We start from the raw sequence: 19,857 nt of genomic DNA, 5'->3' as shown, positions 1-19,857 counted from the left end.
TTTTTTATGTATATAATTCCACATGTGTTAATTCATAGTTTTGATGTCTTCAGTGTGAATGTACAATTTTCAAAGTCATGAAAATACAGAAAAATCTTTAAATGAGAAGGTGTGTCCAAACTTTCGGTCTGTACTGTATAAAAAGAAAAAGGTGGAAACAAAACAAAAATATACCCTGGAAAAACTGGATAAGAAATATGTAATGCAATACATATGAACAACTATGTGTGTATACATGTATACATATGAGAAAGTCCTAGAGAAAACCTGTACAAGTAAAAGCAGAAAATATCCCAAAAGAAAAAGGGAGAAAAAAGAGGGAGAAAAAAAACACACGACCTCCAGACAATAAATATGTGCATGAATACATTTTCAATAAATATTAACTGCAGAAAACTCTAAAAAAAATAAAAATATATAAATAAATAAATAAAAAATTCTCCTTTTTCTCCTTCCTTTCAGGGCTCAATATTATGCTTTTAATAATGTAACATAATTTCTCATCTGAGATTAAGCCCTGATGGAGCATGTGTGTTTAGAGAAGATATCCAGAAAGCTTCTTTGTTGCGGATTGCATCAGTATGACTACCGCCTCTAACATGTTTCGGTATTTGTTCTATCGCGTATACACGCAGACCAATTTTACTGCGATTATGAGATTCCACAAAATGTTTTGAGATATTAGAGATGCTCCTATCTGTGGGCTCTTCAATGTCATAAAGGTGCTCCCTGATGCTAAGGTTTTGCACGGAGTTTGTCCACACTTAAAATAACCCTTTAATGACAACCATGTTTGAGATGTGGGTTTTTTGTGATGGTTAACATGCAAACTAGGTGATAATACATGTCCTAGCGTTTTTGCGCAGCACCACATTTCACAAAAAATTTGCAATAATTGAAAGTCATTCACTCCAGTAAACTGGATGAAATCTAGGAATCAAGATGGAGTCTGAAAAGAAGCAAAAAGGAGGCTGAACTGCACAGAAGTAAATTATATCTATATCTATATATATATATATATATATATATATATATATATATTGTAAGATGGCCGCCGGACAGGTCCTTAACAGGAGATATGTATCACCAAGGTTGGTAGCTTCGGTGATGTGAAACCGGAAAAGTATGCTCCAGCACGTATAGTGCTGAGAGGGTTAATAGGGCATATCAGGGATGGTTTTTACAAGCAGTTATAAGAGATGGGTGGGAGTGGCTGCTCACATATCCCCACCCCGGGGTGTGTTTTTTTGTAAATAAAATGGAGGCCAAGTGTCTCATTTGGTGTCTGTGTCTGGAGACGTGTGGATCTCCAGTGTGCTGGTCTGTGCTAAGGCCTTGATAACTGGACACTGACCTGTAGCGGGCAAACCCGCACCATTGCATGGACATTTTGCTTTGTGTTTTCCCTTTGTGCTGGAAAAGGCTGTCTTTTGCTTGCCTATTCGGACTATGAAGTCCGAATAAACCGACCTGAACATTTTAATGAAAACGTTCATTGTTCTTACCAGAACCGCGGCGGCTGGATGAGTACCAAACCCCTACAATATATACAGTGCCTTGAGAAAGTATTTGGCCCCCTTTAACTTTTCTGCCTTTTGCCACATTTCTGGCTTTAAACATAAAGATATAAAGTACTAATTTTTGGGGGAAGAATCAACAACAAGTGGGACACAATCGTGAAGTGGAATGAAATTTATTGGATATTTTAAACTTTTTTAAATAATGAAAAACTGAAAAGTGGGGCATGCAATATTATTCGGCCCCCTTGAGTTAATACTTTGTAGCGCCACCTTTTGCTGCGATTACAGCTGCAAGTCACTTGGGGTATGTCTTTATCAGTTTTGCACAGAGAGGCTGAAATTCTTGCCCATTCTTCCTTGCAAAACAGCTCGAGCTCAGTGAGGTTGGATGGAGGGCGTTTGTGAACAGCCATTTTCAGCTCTTTCCACAGATTCTTAATTGGATTCAGGTCTGGACTTTGACTTGGCCATTCTAACACCTGGATACGTTTATTTTTGAACCATTCCATCGTAGATTTTGTTTTATGTTTGGGATCATTGTCTTGTTGGAAGATAAATCTCTGTCCCAGTCTGAGGTCTTTTGCAGACTCCAACAGGTTTTCTTGCAGAATGGTCCTGTATTTGGCTCCGTCCATCTTCCCATCAATTTTAACCATCTTCCCTGTCCCTGCTGAAGAAAAGCAGGCCCAAACCATGATGCTGCCACCACCATGTTTGACAGGGGGGATGGTGTTTTGAGGGTGATGAGCTGTGTTGCTTTTACGCCAAACATATCGTTTTGCATTGTGGCCAAAAAGTTCGATTTTAGTTTCATCTGACCAGAGCACCTTATTCCACATGTTTGGTGTGTCTCCCAGGTGGCTTGTGGCAAACTTCAAATGAGACTTTTTATAGATATCTTTGAGAAATGGCTTTCTTCTTGCCACTCTTCCATAAAGGCCAGATTTGTGCAGTGTACGACTGATTGTTGTCCTATGGACAGACTCTCCCACCTCAGCTGTAGATCTCTGCAGTTCATCCAGATTGATCATGAGCCTTTTGGCTGCATCTCTGATCAGTCTTCTCCTTGTTCAAAATGAGAGTTTAGAGGGACGGCCGGGTCTTGGTAGATTTGCAGTGGTCTGATACTCCTTTCATTTCAATATGATCGCTTGCACAGTGCTCCTTGAAATGTTTAAAACTTGGCAAATCTTTTTGTATCCAAATCTGGCTTTAAACTTCGCCACAACAGTATCTCTGACCTGCCTGGTGTGTTCCTTGGTCTTCATGATGCTCTCTGCACTTGAAACAGAACCCTGAGACTATCACAGAGCAGGTGCATTTATACGGAGACTAGATTACACACAGGTGGATTCTATGTATCATTACCAGTCATTTAGGACAACATTGGATCATTCAGAGATCCTCACTGAACTTCTGGAGTGAGTTTGCTGCACTGAAAGTAAAGGGGTCGAATAATATTGCACGCCCCACTTTTCAGTTTTTAATTTTTTTTAAAAGTTTAAAATATCGAATAAATTTCATTCCACTTCACGATTGTGTCCCACTTGTTGTTGATTCTTCCCAAAAAATTAGAATTTTATATCTTTATGTTTGAAGCCAGAAATGTGGTTTAGGTCAGGGCTCTGGCTGGGCCAGTCAAGAATGGTCACAGAGTTGTTCTGAAGCCACTCCTTTGTTATTTTAGCTATGTGCTTAGGGTCATTGTCTGTTGGAAGGTGAACCTTTGGCCAAGTCGGAGGTCCAGAGCACTCTGGAAGAGGTTTTCAGCAAGGATATCTCTGCACTTGGCCACATTCATGTTTCCTTCAATTGCAACCAGTCGTCCTGTCCCGGCAGCTGAAAAACACCCCTATAGCATGATGCTGCCACCACCATGTTTCACTGTTGGGATTGTATTGGGCAGGTGATGAGCAGTGCCTGGTTTTCTCCACACATAACGCTTACAATTATCACCAAAAAGTTTTATCTTCGTCTCATCAGACAAGAGAATCTTATTTCTCATAGTCTGGGAGTCCTTCATGTGTTTTTGAGCAAACTCTAGGCGGGCTTACATATGTCTTGCACTGAGGAGAGGCTTCCGTCAGGCCACTCTGCCATAAAGGCCCGACTGGTGGAGGGCTGCAGTGATAGTTTGTAACATACCTGGCGGCGTCCTTGCATGGTGGTCCATCTCCCACTGTGCAAGAGGGCGCACTTGGTCTCCTGTCCGGAATGTCTCTCTGGCTTCCCTCCATGCTGTCTGTTTGTGTCTGTTTCTGCTGCTTAAGGGCGGCGCCCGATCACTTCCTGCCTTTTGTACCTGCTGTGGGTCACACCCCTTGTGCGTCCTCAGCCTATTGCTGTCTGTCACTTGGTATATAGCTCAGCAGCTCCCTTCTATCCCTGCCTGAGCATTGTGTTTCCTTCAGTGTGTGCTTGCACTCTGAAGGTGCCAGGTCCCGTCTCTTGTCTCCTGCTTTTTGTATCAGTTCCCGTGTCTGAACTGAGTCCTGTATGTCTCCTGCTTTGCGGTATCAGCTCCCGTGTCTGAACTGTGTCCTGTATGTCTCCTGCTTTGCGGTATCAGCTCCCGTGTCTGAACTGTGTCCTGTATGTCTCCTGCTTTGCGGTTTCAGCTCCCGTGTCTGAACTGAGTCCTGTATGTCTCCTGCTTTGCGGTATCAGCTCCCGTGTCTGAACTGTGTCCTTTTTGTGTTCTCTGGTCTGTCCTGTCTGAACACGCTCCTTGCCTGTTCGTTCCGCCTTCTAGTGGCCGATTTCCTAGACCCGCTCCTGCGTCTGGTCTGTCCTGTCTGAACACGCTCCTTGCCTGTTCGTTCCGCCTCTCTGGGGGCCGTATTCCCAGACCCGCTCCTGTATTCCTCTGCAGTGTCGGTCTCCTCCGTACACTCAGTTCCAGTCTGAACTCTCTCCTGTCCTTTACCTGTTTTGCCTCTATGTCCGTTCCCTTCCTTTTTCTGCAGAGTCTGAACTCGTACCTAACTCCTGCTTGTTGTCTCTGCAAGTACTGTGTGAGTATCTGGCTCTGTCTTTCCCTTCCTGTCTGTTCCGTGTGAACAGAGCCCTGTCCTCCCTGCTCAGCCTTGTCGGCACTCTAGCTGTGCTTGCCTGTAACCCTCTGCCTGTATTGTTCCTGAGTCCCGGTGTGTACTGGGTCCTATCCCGCCTGTGTTCCTACCTGCTAGTGCCTCCCTGTCTGCACTCTAGCTGTGCTTGCCTTTACCCCCCTGCCTGCATACCAGTCTGTGTGCCAGCCTACCAGCCTGTTCCTGTATTCCCCTGTGTGGGTCAACAGCCGTGTCCGGGGTCTGTCCTGGAGTAGCACCTGGTCCCTCTGCTCGGTTCCTCCTTGGTGCACTGGCGTCGTATGCCGTCGTGCGACCCTGGTCGGATCGGGTGAATACTTAGTCACGCCCCTCCAGGCATTCACTCTCCGGCACGGTCCAGTGGAATCACTACCAATCCCACGCACACGCCGCTTAGCCCGGGCGTGTGCATAACAGCATGCTCAGGCCATGGTTCCCGTTGAGCCCCACGGCCTTCGCTCTTTGAGAAGTTTTTCCAGCGAATACATGCATTAAAATAAAATAAATAATTTTTTTTCCCCCTTTAGCTGAGTTCCAGGCGAGTTACGCACCCGTCCAGATGGATCTATCAGCCCTCGTTCCTGCGGATCCGCCACGTTACTATGGGGATCCAAGACAGTGTCGTGCATTTGTGGAGCAATGCATGCTACACTTTAAGGCCTACCCTCTCTATTTTCCTTCCGATTGGGCTAAAGTGGCCTTTATGATTGACTACCTAGCGGGTGATGCCTTGAAATGGGTCACCCCCCTATGGGAAGCATGGGATCCTGTCATCCTTGACCTGCAGGCCTTCCTGGTGGCCTTTCGTATGGTCTTCGAGGACCCTAACTCTGAAGTCCCTACTGAAGCTTCATCTCCCTGTATCCCGGAGAAACCCCAATGGGTAATGTGCGTGGGTAGTGCACCAGTTCTCCTGGCCGAAGAGACTTCTGCCCATCCAGACTCCACACAGGAGAACTTCCTGCACCCGGCATCAGATGCTTCTTTCTCTTTAACCGGTGTGCATGTCCAAGGATGCTCCAAAGCTGTGGTTACCTCAGAGTCTGTGCACCTCTACTACCTGGCGGAGGATCCCCTGTTGCCTCCTGAACCCTCCGGGATACCACTCGATGACAAATGGAGAGAGACTTCTCTACACCCGGTACTCAATACTTTGTCCGCTTCGTCCTGTGAGCCTGACAATGGGTACCCCAAAGTGGTAGTTACCTCCGAGTCTCTACACCCCTCCGACCAGGCGGAGGATCTCCAGTTGTCTCCTGAACCCTTCGGGGTGCTACCTGGTAGCGAAAGGACAGAGACTTTCCTATACTCTGTACCTGATACCTCGCTCGCTTCGTCCAGTGAGTCCAACTTAGTGTACTCCGAAGCAGAGGTTACTCCTGAGTCTCTACACCCCTCCGACCAGGCGGAGGACCTCCAGTTGTATTCAGAATCCTTCGGGGTGCCACCTGGTGGTGAATGGACAGAGACTTTCCTATATCCTGGATCTGATACCTCGCTTGCTTCGTCCAGTGAGTCCGACCTAGTGTACTCTGAAGCAGAGGTTACCCGTGAGTCTCTACACCCCTCTGACCAGGCGGAGGACCGCCAGCTGTCTCCAGAACCCTTCGGGGTGCCACCTGGTGGTGAATGGACAGAGACTTTCCTATACTCGGTACCCGATACCTCGCCTGCTTCCTCCAGTGAGTCCGACCTAGTGTACTCTGAAGCAGAGGTTACCCGTGAGTCTCTACACCCCTCTGACCAGGCGGAGGACCGCCAGCTGTCTCCAGAACCCTTCGGGGTGCCACCTGGTGGTGAATGGACAGAGACTTTCCTATACTCGGTACCCGATACCTCGCCTGCATCCTCCAGTGAGTCCGACCTAGTGTACTCTGAAGCAGTTGTTTTCTCTGAGCCTCTGCACTCTTCTGACCCGGCGGAGGACCTCCAGTTGTTTCCTGAATCCTCCGGGATACCACCAGATAACAAAGAGACAGTGACTTTTCCTCATTATGTACGTGATAACCCGTCTATTTCTTCCTGTGAGCTTGACAAGATGTACCTCGAAGCAGAGATTACCCTTAAGTCTCTGTCCCCCTCCAACCCAGTGAACGACTGGCCCTCGAATTCCCTGCGGAAGATTCTGGCAGGCCTGAAGAAGAGGGGGCGTAAGGGGGGAGGTACTGTAACATACCTGGCGGCGTCCTTGCATGGTGGTCCATCTCCCACTGTGCAAGAGGGCGCACTTGGTCTCCTGTCCGGAATGTCTCTCTGGCTTCCCTCCATGCTGTCTGTTTGTGTCTGTTTCTGCTGCTTAAGGGCGGCGCCCGATCACTTCCTGCCTTTTGTACCTGCTGTGGGTCACACCCCTTGTGCGTCCTCAGCCTATTGCTGTCTGTCACTTGGTATATAGCTCAGCAGCTCCCTTCTATCCCTGCCTGAGCATTGTGTTTCCTTCAGTGTGTGCTTGCACTCTGAAGGTGCCAGGTCCCGTCTCTTGTCTCCTGCTTTTTGTATCAGTTCCCGTGTCTGAACTGAGTCCTGTATGTCTCCTGCTTTGCGGTATCAGCTCCCGTGTCTGAACTGTGTCCTGTATGTCTCCTGCTTTGCGGTATCAGCTCCCGTGTCTGAACTGTGTCCTGTATGTCTCCTGCTTTGCGGTTTCAGCTCCCGTGTCTGAACTGAGTCCTGTATGTCTCCTGCTTTGCGGTATCAGCTCCCGTGTCTGAACTGTGTCCTTTTTGTGTTCTCTGGTCTGTCCTGTCTGAACACGCTCCTTGCCTGTTCGTTCCGCCTTCTAGTGGCCGATTTCCTAGACCCGCTCCTGCGTCTGGTCTGTCCTGTCTGAACACGCTCCTTGCCTGTTCGTTCCGCCTCTCTGGGGGCCGTATTCCCAGACCCGCTCCTGTATTCCTCTGCAGTGTCGGTCTCCTCCGTACACTCAGTTCCAGTCTGAACTCTCTCCTGTCCTTTACCTGTTTTGCCTCTATGTCCGTTCCCTTCCTTTTTCTGCAGAGTCTGAACTCGTACCTAACTCCTGCTTGTTGTCTCTGCAAGTACTGTGTGAGTATCTGGCTCTGTCTTTCCCTTCCTGTCTGTTCCGTGTGAACAGAGCCCTGTCCTCCCTGCTCAGCCTTGTCGGCACTCTAGCTGTGCTTGCCTGTAACCCTCTGCCTGTATTGTTCCTGAGTCCCGGTGTGTACTGGGTCCTATCCCGCCTGTGTTCCTACCTGCTAGTGCCTCCCTGTCTGCACTCTAGCTGTGCTTGCCTTTACCCCCCTGCCTGCATACCCGCCTGCCTGCATACCAGTCTGTGTGCCAGCCTACCAGCCTGTTCCTGTATTCCCCTGTGTGGGTCAACAGCCGTGTCCGGGGTCTGTCCTGGAGTAGCACCTGGTCCCTCTGCTCGGTTCCTCCTTGGTGCACTGGCGTCGTATGCCGTCGTGCGACCCTGGTCGGATCGGGTGAATACTTAGTCACGCCCCTCCAGGCATTCACTCTCCGGCACGGTCCAGTGGAATCACTACCAATCCCACGCACACGCCGCTTAGCCCGGGCGTGTGCATAACATAGTTGACTTTGTGGAACTTTCTCCCATCTCCCTACTGCATCTCTGGAGCTCAGCCAGTGATCTTGGGGTTCTTCTTTACCTCTCTCACCAAGGCTCTTCTCCCACGATTGCTCAGTTTGACTGGACAGCCAGGTCTAGGAAGACTTCTGATGGTCCCAAACTTCTTCCATTTAAGGATTATGGAAGCTATTGTGCTCTTAGGAACCTTGAGTAATGCAGAAATTATTTTGTAACCTTGGCCAGATCTGTGCCTTGCCACAAATTCTGTCTCGGAGTTCCTTGGGCAGTTCCTTTGAGCTCATGATTCTCATTTGGTCTGACATGCAATGTGAGCTGTGAGGTCTTATGTAAACAGGTGCGTGCCTTTCCAAATCAAGTCCTATCAGTTTAATTAAACACAGCTGGACTCCAATGAAGGAGTAGAACCATCTCAAGGAGGATCACAAGGAAATGGACAGCATGTGACCTAAATATGAGTGTTCGAGCAAAGGGTCTGAATACTTATGACCATGTGATATTTCAGTTTTTCTTTTTTAATACATTTGCAAAAATTTCTACATTTCTGTTTGTTTTCAGTCAAGATGGGGCGCAGAGTGTACTTTAATGAGAAAAAAAAGACATTTTTAGAATTTACCAAATGGCTGCAATGAAACAAAGAGTGAAAAATGTAAAGGGGTCTGAATACTTTCCGTACCCACTGTATACCCCTTTTTCATATGTAAAGCGCCATGGAATTAATGGCGCTATAATAAAAATACATTATATATATATATATATACACACACACACACAGTTGTGCTCAAAAGTTTACATACCCCTGCAGAATGTTTGCTTTCTTGGCCTTGTTTCAGAGACTGTGATGATATGATAAAACAAAAAAAAACCTTTTTCTCCACCCATGGTTATTGGTTGGGTGAAGCCATTTATTGTCAAACTACTGTGTTTTCTCTTTTTAAATCTTAATGTCAACCAAAAACATCCAAATTACCCTGATCAAAAGTTCACATACCCTGGTGATTTTGGCCTGATAACATGCACAGAATTTGACACAAATGGGTTTGAATAGCTACTAAAAGTAACATCCTAACCTGTGACCTGTTTGCTTGTAATCAGTGTGTGTGCATAAAAGCTGAGTGAGTTTCTGGGATCCAGACAGACTCTTGCATCTTTCATCTAGCAACTGATGTTTCTGGATTGTGAGTCATGGGTAAAGGAAAAGAATTGCCAATGAATCTACGGGAAAAGGTAGTTGAACTGTATAACACAGGAAAGGGATACCAAAAAATATCCAAGAAATTGATAATGCCAGTCAGCAGCGTTCAAACTGTGATTAACAAATGGAAAATCAGGGGCTCTGTAAAATCCAAACCACGGTCAGGTAGACCAACAAAAATTTCGGCCACAACTGCCAGTTAAATTGTTCGGGATGCAAAGAAAAACCCACAAATATCATCAGCTGAAATTCAGGACTCTGAAAACTAGCGGAGTGGCGGTTTCAAGATGCACAATACGAAGGCACTTGAAAAAAAAATGGGCTGCATGGTCGAGTCGCCAGAAGAAAGCCATTACTGCGCAAATGTCACAAAGTATCTCGCCTACAATACGCCAAACAGCACAGAGACAAGCCTCAAAACTTCTGTAACAAGGTAATTTGGAGTGATGAGACCAAAATTTAACTTTTTGGCCACAACAAAAAACATTACATTTGGAGAGGTCAACAAGGCCTATGATGAAAGGAAAACCATTCCTACAGTAAAGCACAGAGGTGAATAGCTGATAGTTTGGGGATGTGTGAGCTACAAAGGCACAGGAAACTTGGTAAAAGTTGAAGGAAAGATGAATGCAGCACGTTATCAGCAAATACTGGAGGCAAATTTGCACTCATCAGCCCGTAAGCTGCGCATGGGACGTACTTGGACGTTCCAACATGACAATGATCCAGAACACAAGGCCAAGTCGACCTGTCATTGGCTACAGCAGAACAAAGTGAAGGTTCTGGAGTGGCCATGTCAGTCTCCTGACCTCAATATCATTCAGCCACTCTGGGGAGATCTCAAGCGCGCAGTTAATGCTAGACAGCGCAGGAATTTACAGGAACTGGAGACTTTTTTTCATCCACAGATGAGTCTGGGGATCACGTGGACATCGCCATGAAGAGTCTTTGATGAGGTAATGTCCTAACGGTCCTACTCCAGTAATTATGGGATGGGGTGACAATGTACAGTAGATGGACCCCTTAAGTCTTCATTCCAAGTACACTAACAGCTCGATGTTAGATTAATTTGGTAATGAAACTAGTAATATGGTCAGTTTTCCTGTGATTTCTACAATTCTAGGACTTTTCCATCTTGGTGTTGCAATTTGAATGTTAAGAAATATATATATATATGAAATATTTTATGCATATAGTTGATATACACTGAATGGGCACTTTTATGATTGGAGCTTCCTTGTATAAAATTTAGACACGTGACCGGTAGTAGAACATATAATCTAGAGTATACCAAAAATAGTGTGATCTAGGAAAACATCCATTAAAAGAGGATCCTGTGGACATCAACAACTTTATGACGAAGGGGTCAGTGGAGGATGTCAGGAATTGTTCTGACGATCAGGTGGTGCCTTAAAGCTGAATACAACACTACTGTGTACAAAAACACAAACTTACCGTTGTTTAGCACAGTTGGACTGTAGCAGCAGATGTCCAGTTTGAGTACGATTCGCATCGATCTAAAAATCCAAATGTTTGCACCAACTGCAAGAAGCTATTCTGTCTGTATAGGCAAATAATCCTGCAGAAATATTTCAATACCTGAAGAAATCTATGCCACAATGAATTGCCACAGTTCTAAAGTCCAAAGGAGGTCCAAAGCATGACTAGAAGGTAGTTATTTGGATTCTATTTGCTATTCAATAACAGATGTTTATTAGTAATTGCATGAATTTTCTAATCATTTAAAGCTCTAAGTAAGCTGTCATCCTTTTTTCTTGTGTGACTGTAAATTGACAGATTTTTTTCCTTTACAATTGGTCAATAAAATGCTTTAAAAAATGGCTACTTCTCTGTGATTTTTCTGATGTTTAAGAAAATATGATTTGCGGGTAAAACATTTCCCACAGAAAGAACATGAAAATACTTTTCCTGTGTGAACTCTTTGATGTTGAATTAGAGATGAGCTTTGGCTAAAACAGTTTCCACATATGGTACATAAAAATGGCTTCTCACCTGTGTGACTTCTCTGATGTCTTATAAGGTGTGATTTAGCTGTAAAACATTTCCCACATTCTGGACATAAAAATCCTTTTCCTGTGTGAGTTCTTTGATGTGCAATTAGAGACGCATTTTGGATAAAACATTTCCCACATTCAGGACATGAATATGGCTTCTCCCCTGTGTGAATTCTCTGATGTCTAACTAAATGTAATTTCTTCATAAAAGATTTCCCACATTCTGAACATGTAAATAAATTTGCTACTGTATGAATTCTCCTATGTGTAACAAGTTCTGAATTTTGGATAAAACATCTCCCACATTCTAAACATGAAAAAGGCTTCTCCCCTGTGTGAATTCGCAGATGTTTTACAAGGTCATATTTCCGAGAACAACATTTCCCACATTCTAAACATGAATATGGCTTTTCCCCTGTGTGACTTCTCTGATGTTTTACAAGATCAGATTTCTGAGAAAAACATTTCTCACATTCTGTACATGAAAAAGGCTTCTCCCCTGTATGAATTCTCTGATGTCTAATAAGATCTGAATTTTGGTTAAAACACTTCCCACATTCAGAACATATAAATGGTTTTTCCCCTGTGTGGGTTCTCTGATGTGCAATAAGAATTGATTTGTGGTTAAAACACCTCTCACATTCAGAACATGAAAATGGCTTCTCCCCTGTGTGAATCCTCCGATGTGTAACAAGGTCAGATTTCTGAGAACAAAATTTTCCACATTCAGAACATGAAAATGGTTTCTCCCCAGTGTGAATTCTCTCATGTTTAGCCAGATCAGATTTCCGAGAACAACATTTGCCACATTCTGAACATGGATAGGTTTTCTCTCCATTGTGAGCTCTTTCATTTTCAGTATCCAATCTGTTATTTTGCTTAACAGTCAGTGAGTAATCTGAAGATTGTACCCGTTGAAAAGGATCAGATAACATATCTTTGCTGTGAAGGGCTGAGAGTACATCTGGTATATTGGCATGCTCTTCATATGTATCTGGTGCTATGCCATGATCATCTGCTTTAAAATCGGAAAATATCAGATGTCTCTCTGAGCTCCTGGTACAGTTATCTGCAAAGAATAAAGCATTTATATTCTTCAATAATAATGTATTGATATTACAGTAATATTATCAATTTCAGAACATTTCTATATAAAAATGTATATACTAATTGTAGTAAAATTCCAACAGTAGATGGAACACTGCTAGGTATTGACCTTGGCTTTTTCCTGACTGTCATCCTGCCTCATTCTCATGCTTAGACATCCACCTGTATGACTTCTGTGTATAAACATGGCTCAATATGTTACCATGATTTGCTCAGCACCTGTAAATTGTCAGTCAGTGACTAATGCATGGGCTGTCTTGGAAACTACCTGCAACATGGGTGAATACAAGGGATTCATCGGTCTTACTGTCTGGTTTACCCAGGACCAAGCTATCTGAGGCTTGCCTAACATTGCTTGCAAGCATAATCATATCCAAATAATTGGCCAAGACTATTAGGATGGACAGTCTGCAATCAGTTGGGGGTAAACTTAACACATTCTTTCATCATGAAGAGACCAAGCAAATTCAAAACTCATGTAGTATCCTCCCATGTTGCTTTCATTATTAACCTGCTATGAGAGCTTTTCTCTTATGTTGTGTACAGCTTGTTTCCAAGGAGTACCTGTACAAGTGTGCCAGTAGATACACTCCAGGAAAGGAGTTAACGCCTTAAATCCCAGTCAACTCTCTCCAGTCCATTGATTGATATACAGCAGTTAGCTGCTCACCTCTCTCTCACTCACTCTCAGCTCCTGACAGGGCTCTTATCATAGAATGTTAGAGTTGGAGGGGGCCTCTGGGGTCATCTGGTCCAACCCTCTGCTCAATGCAGGATTCACTAAACCATCTCAGACAGATGTCTCTCTAGCCTCTATATGAAGACTTCCACTGAAGGAGGACTCACCACCTCTTATGGCAGCCTGTTCCACTCTTTAATCAACCTCACTGTCAATTTTTTTTTTCTAATATCTAATCTGTTTCTTCTCCCATTCAGTTTCATCCCATTGCTTCTAGTGTTTCCTTGTGCAAATGAGAATAAAGCTGATCCCTCTACAGTGTGACAGCCTTTGAGATATCTGAAGACAGCTATTAAGTATCCTCTCAGTCTTCTCTTTTGCAAGCTGAACATTCCCAGATCCTCTAACAGTTCCTCATACGACAATGTTTGCAGACCGATTACCATTTTGGTCGCTCTTTTCTGAACTTGCTCCAGTTTCTTCATGTCTTTTTTAAGATGTTGTGCCCAGAACTAGACACACTGTTGCAGATGAGGTCTGACCAAACAGGAATAGAGGGGGATAATTACTTGACGTGATCTAGACTGTATTCTTCTGTAAATGCAACCCAGAATTGCGTTTGCCTTTTTTGCTGCTGCATCACACTGTTGACTCATGTTCAGATTGTGATCTAATAGTATACCCAAGTCTTTTTCACATGTGCTGTTGCTTAGCCCTATTCCTCCCATTCTGTATATGCTTTTTTCATTTTTCTTGCCCAGATGTAGGACTTTGCATTTCTCCTTGTTAAAAACCATTCTGTTAGTTGCTGCCCAAAGTTCCAGTTTGTTTAGATCTTTATGAATCCTCTCTCTTTCTTCTCTAGTATTAGCTATCCCTCCTAGCTTTGTGTCATCAGCAAATTTAATCAGTTTACCCTCAATTCCTTCATCTAAATCATTGATAAAGATGTTGAACAACACAGGGCCCAGGGTGGAGCCTTGTGGTACCCCACTTGAGACATTCTTTCAACTGGATGTGCAACCATTTATGACTACTCTTTGGGTCCGATCACTTGTGGAATCAAATTCCCTTGACAGTCAGCATAGGCAGTTTCCAGAGCAGTTCTACAAGTCACAGCTTTCTCTTTCCTGAGCGGTGTGCTTTTTCAAAGTCCCTGTTATCACTGTATTTTCATATAGAGATAACAGTGTAAACTCAGAACAACCACTGGAAGACTATCAGCCTATGTTCACATGTCCAGTAGTGATCAGTTAGAATGGATCCGACAGCAATCTGTTGGCAAAAAAAGTTGTGCAGCCAGAACTGTTTAGTTATTTTTTAAATAACTGAACTCTGCTGGATCCAATTTTTTTTTTTTTAACACTGGTAAGGCAGCACTAGTCATCATAATTGGGGATACTCGCTGCACCGTGTAAATTAAACACACGTGCAATGTCCTTCCGGTATTTCACAATGCTGCAGTTTATTGCACTTCATAAACCGCATATCACACAGTCCTTCTTAGATTATCACCGGCATGTTTACACACTTAATATCCGGGAGTCTCTCAAGTAGCAGACAGGCCCAATTGGCCCAAGTTACAGCCTTCTGTAAGGTAATACTATAGCAATGTCTATATAAGTGTCCATATAACAAAGTGTATTACCTTTGCCGGGTTTTAGCTGCTGCAGTCCATTTAATCCGCCACCACTGTGGCTTTGCGGCTTCCCAGGTGGGGGTCTCTAGCCGTCGTTCCCTCAAAGGCCACTGACATCCACACAGGATCCAGGCTTTGCCTTTCAGGACTCTTCATCAAGCCTCTGCCTTCCAAGGCCACTAGCATCCACACAGGATCCAGTCTCGACCTTTCAGGCACCAGGCTTCACTCGGCCTCACACGGTCGGTGTCCCACACACATGGGAACAGGCCTTACGCCTCTCTCACAGAACACACCTGTCTCCCATCAAGCAGGGTTTATATATGCATCCCGTGCACACACACACACACACACTGACAGGACCTTGCTGATGTCACAGTCATGTGATCAGACAGACATTCTGTGCGCGCAGGACCTGTGCTATGTCACAGTCATGTGACCAGTCACCTGAGGGGGAAGGTACATGGTCAGGTAAAACACATCCTGGACCATTACCGTAATGCCAGCAAGTCGCTGCATTACACACTGAAGTTATGGAAAAAAACGGATCTGTTTTTTTGCTTACTGGATCTATACTGTGTAGCCCCAGACTTAAATTCATCTTTCATCAGCAATACCATTGCATTTTGCCTCTGATTGAGGTGCACCGTTGTCAAAGTTAGTTTCAGCACTCAATGGAATTATTTGCAGGTCAATTTATATTTCTTTTTGATTCATCATACTCAGTTCAAGTTAAGTTGAATGGGTCAATCAGTTTCAGCCTTGAGAAAAGGGTTAGCTTTATTCAGAACATATCGAGCAGGCTAATCTGCTGTGCTACAAGCTACATATTTTACCTTCTTTGCAAATTCCCAATTATTTTCTCTTCTTAAATGGGTTGTCCTGGACTTTCACATTGATGGCCTATTGTTAGGATGGGTCATCAATGTCTGATCAGTGGGGGTGTAACACCCAACACTGGGAACAGCTGATCAGTGGGGGTGCCAGGTGTAGCACCCCCACTGATCAGACATTGATGACCTATCCTGAGAATAGGCCATCAATGTTAAAGTCCCGGACAACCCCTTAAAGCAACTGATTCTCAACAAGTCTCTCTCATACTTCAGAATCCTCTTCTGATCATAATGCTGAATTCAAGGTCAAAGAAACTATGGTTTATAAGAGAACCAGAGGTAAACTATTTTATCTTGGGGATTGGAAAATCTATCATACAAAAGGAAGGATCTTGCAAACTTTGGAGAACAATAAATAGGTTGTCTATCTCTTTTTTTTAAATAATAAAGCATATTTAATTTACTGTTGCCTCACGGCCCTCTTCCAATAATGCTTGGGTCCTCACTCATTTCTGCACTTCCGGCTATAATTGTTGTAGCCAGTGAATAGATAAAATATCTGACTTTAATAATTATTACTCACCTGGATAGCTATCTATATGAAACTCCTCATTACACCACTCATCACACCTCACATATGTCTCTGTAGTATTAATGTGGTTCAGATCCATACTCTGAAACAAATTTTGTAAAAGTTAAAGAAAGATGGAGAAGTCACAAGAAAAGTTTTTGAAGAATAGAAAAGATCACAAATTATCAAAATGTCCAAAATGACATGACAACAGTAGTTACCAAATATCTGCAAGTCTCCTATATAAATCCAAAAAGTGACATAAAATACAACAGAAATGAACTGCAGACTCACTGGAGTACATTTCTTGTGGTGGCACATGGCAGCTGAACAATGCATGTTTATGGATTTTTTCAAATTAGGATAAAAATCATGCTTAAAATTGGCTGCGCTCCTGGAAAAGAAGTCTCCTGCTGCGATATTCACTGAAGGTTCTTTAATAACCACTATGCGTTTCGACGCCGAACCTGGGTCTTTCTCAAGTGTAAAAAAAACAAAAAAACAACAGATAACACATACTGGATGTCGTGTTGTATCCAGTATGTGTTATCTGTTGTTCTTTTTTTCTTTTCTTACACTTGAGAATGATGCTGGTACGATGTTGAAACGCATAATCCTTAACAAAGAACCTTCAGGTAATATTGCAGCAAGGACTTCTTTACCAGCAGCGCAGCCAATTTTTAATGCCATTTTGATCCTAGTTCGGAAAGCTTCCATCTGGTGGATTCCCCTCCCAGCCATGAGGCAGCGGCAGCTGGTTATTTGAACCTTTACAGTTGTTGTGTCTCTACACAACCACTCCAGGAAAGCCAAAACCTATTGTATAATCCTTCTCCTATCTTAGGGTTTTACCCTACTGTGCACTTCTCCCTCCACAGTTATCGTTCCTCTATTTTATGGATTTTGCACATCCTACTCCAGCGTAGTCTTAATGAATTGGGCCTAAATTTTATGCTGGGAAAGGACTGGTGTCTGTAATATATAGTCCGTTCAGTGTATAACACTGGTGGATAAAACAAGACTGAACACAAAACCTTCACAGCCTTCTATACATCATAAGGGAGAGCTCTGACACCTTCTCTCCATCTACCTGATGATTCTGAGGAACACTGGTATCTTCTTGTTTACAGTCCTGTGGAAGAAGAGGACGGGGACATCTCTCTGGTGTTGTCCTCTCACTGGATAGATCTGTAGGAAACACATACAGGGACTGAATTCATTCTTTCCATACAGATAATTATAGGCCGTGTGTTTATTTAGTCCTCTCTATTACCTGGTGATGTGAGGGTCTGGGGAACCTCCATCATGACGTCCTTGTACAGATCTTTGTGTCCTTCTAAATACTCCCACTCCTCCATGGAGAAATAGACAGTGACATCCTGACACCTTATAGGAACCTGACACATACAATGATACCGTCATCCCCCCGATCCCTTCATAGCGTTAGTGTATAATGTCCCAGGATTCCCAGCAGTGTCACCTCTCCAGTCAGCAGCTCAATCATCTTGTAGATGAGTTCTAGGATCTTCTGGTCTTTGATGTCCTCATGTATAAGGGGGTGAGGTGGAGGCCCTATGATTGGGCTCAGGGCTCTTCCCCATCCCTCAGACACAGGGGCCTGACAGCGCTCACTAGAGGTCTTCCTCACTACTGTGTAATCCTGGTTATGGAGAGACACATTAATAAATCTCACTACAGACATTTCCAGAGTCCTCACCTCTCCAGTTCTGTCCATCTGTTATTCCCATAGATAACAATGATGTAATGTGACGTCATCAGAATCTCTCACCTCTCCAGTAAGCCGGAAGAGGATCTCTAGGGTGAGGTGTAATATCCTCTCCGCCATCTTATCCCTGTCCCTATCCATTCTTGATCGCCACTGAGAGGATCCGATATTGTAGGGACCTGAATGGGGAGAAGATGACGATGTAACATCATAAAGAATCGTAAAAAAAAATAATATGAAGCATACTGAAGAAAATTGGTATAATTTAAATGACGGTAAGTACGACGACAAGAAATTCATGTTTCAACTTTCTCAGTTCTATGTCCAACATATCAAAAGAAAACATCATCATTGGAGAATTTTGGGGGGTGTCATGCAGAGAGGTAGAGACGGTTTTCTTAGTCTCCCTAGGGAGCGTCAATCTTTAGTATTGTGGTTTATAGTGAAAACAAGGATCTCATATGAAAGCAGCTGTTGAAGCCAGAACATAAGGGATGCTGCTCTCAGAGATTGACAGCAGCATTTAAAGGGAATCTGTCACCTCAAAATTCTATTTATCTCCAGCCATAACGGTAATTTGCAGGTAAATGTTGTTTTAATCATGGTGGGCTGGGTGAGGGAGCAGCGGCTACAGGGAGAACATGATGTTACATTCTCCCTGCACCAGACTGCTTCCAGTTATCTGCCGAAGCAGGCAGCAGCTACAGTCACCGCTCAATACACAAGGAGCGCAGCTGTAATTACAATGATTCCAGCATACTAAGTTATATCAACCCCAAAATGAAATGAAAAATATAAGCGTTACTATGTTATCCAGCACTGAGGGGGTTAATAGCAATGGGGAATCTCCACATACCTCCACCTGCAGAGCCGCACACTGGATATATGGCTGTTCTGTGCGCACAGGACCTGTGATGATGTCACAGGAGGGGAGGAGTCAGGGGTCACATGATCAGGGGCCTCAGTGGATGCAGGACTCTGCTGTGCTGGTTGTCATGGTGCTGGATGAGGGGAAGTTTATGTGTGGGGTCAGGAGGAGTTTACAGTGTGGATGTAGCAGAGCCGTGTGTGTACGAGGTGTACGGAGCGGAGCCGTGTGTGTACGAGGTGTACGGAGCGGAGCTTTGTGTATACGAGGTGTACAGAGTGGAGCCGTGTGTGTACGAGGTGTAAGGAGCAGAGCCGTGTGTGTACGGAGCGGAGCCGTGTGTGTACGATGTGTACGGAGCGGAGCCGTGTGTGTACGAGGTGTACGGAGCGGAGCCGTGTGTATACGAGGTGTACAGAGTGGAGCCGTGTGTGTATGAGGTGTACGGAGCAGAGCCGTGTGTGTACGATGTGTACGGAGCGGAGCCATTGTATACGAGGTGTACGGAGTGGAGCCGTGTGTGTATAATGTGTACGGAGCGGAGCCGTGTGTGTACGATGTGTACGGAGCGGAGCCGTGTGTGTATACGAGGTGTACAGAGCGGAGCCGTGTCTTACAGAACAGAGCCATGTGTGTACAATGGGTACAGAGCAGAACCATGTGTGAATGACGTATATGGAGCAGAGTCGTGTGTGTACGACGTGTACGGAGCGGAGCCGTGTGTGTACGACGTGTACGGAGCGGAGACGTGTACGGAGCGGAGCCGTGTGTGTACGACGTGTACGGAGCGGAGCCGTGTGTGTACGATGTGTACGGAGCGGAGCCGTGTGTGTACGACGTGTACGGAGCAGAGCCGTGTGTGTACGACGTGTACGGAGCAGAGCCGTGTGTGTACGACGTGTACGGAGCAGAGCCGTGTGTGTACGACGTGTACGGAGCGGAGCCGTGTGTGTACGACGTGTACGGAGCGGAGCCGTGTGTGTACGATGTGTGCGGAGCTGTGTGTGTACGATGTGTAGGTAGTGGAGCCGTCTGTGTACAGAG

General features: G+C 44.7%; 1 pseudogene; it reads right to left on the bottom strand.

The window, feature by feature from the left end:
- The window catches only part of LOC141271472 (uncharacterized), a 149,419-nt pseudogene extending 130,544 nt beyond the window's left edge, over nt 1–18,875 (bottom strand).
- Nucleotides 18,876–19,857: the final 982 nt, after the last annotated feature.

Source organism: Phyllobates terribilis, unplaced genomic scaffold (genome assembly GCF_046119375.1).
Source record: "Phyllobates terribilis strain yellow unplaced genomic scaffold, ASM4611937v1 Scaffold_5__5_contigs__length_657084704, whole genome shotgun sequence".
Taxonomy (NCBI): domain Eukaryota; kingdom Metazoa; phylum Chordata; class Amphibia; order Anura; family Dendrobatidae; genus Phyllobates; species Phyllobates terribilis.
This window is presented reverse-complemented; position numbering and strand designations above follow the sequence as displayed.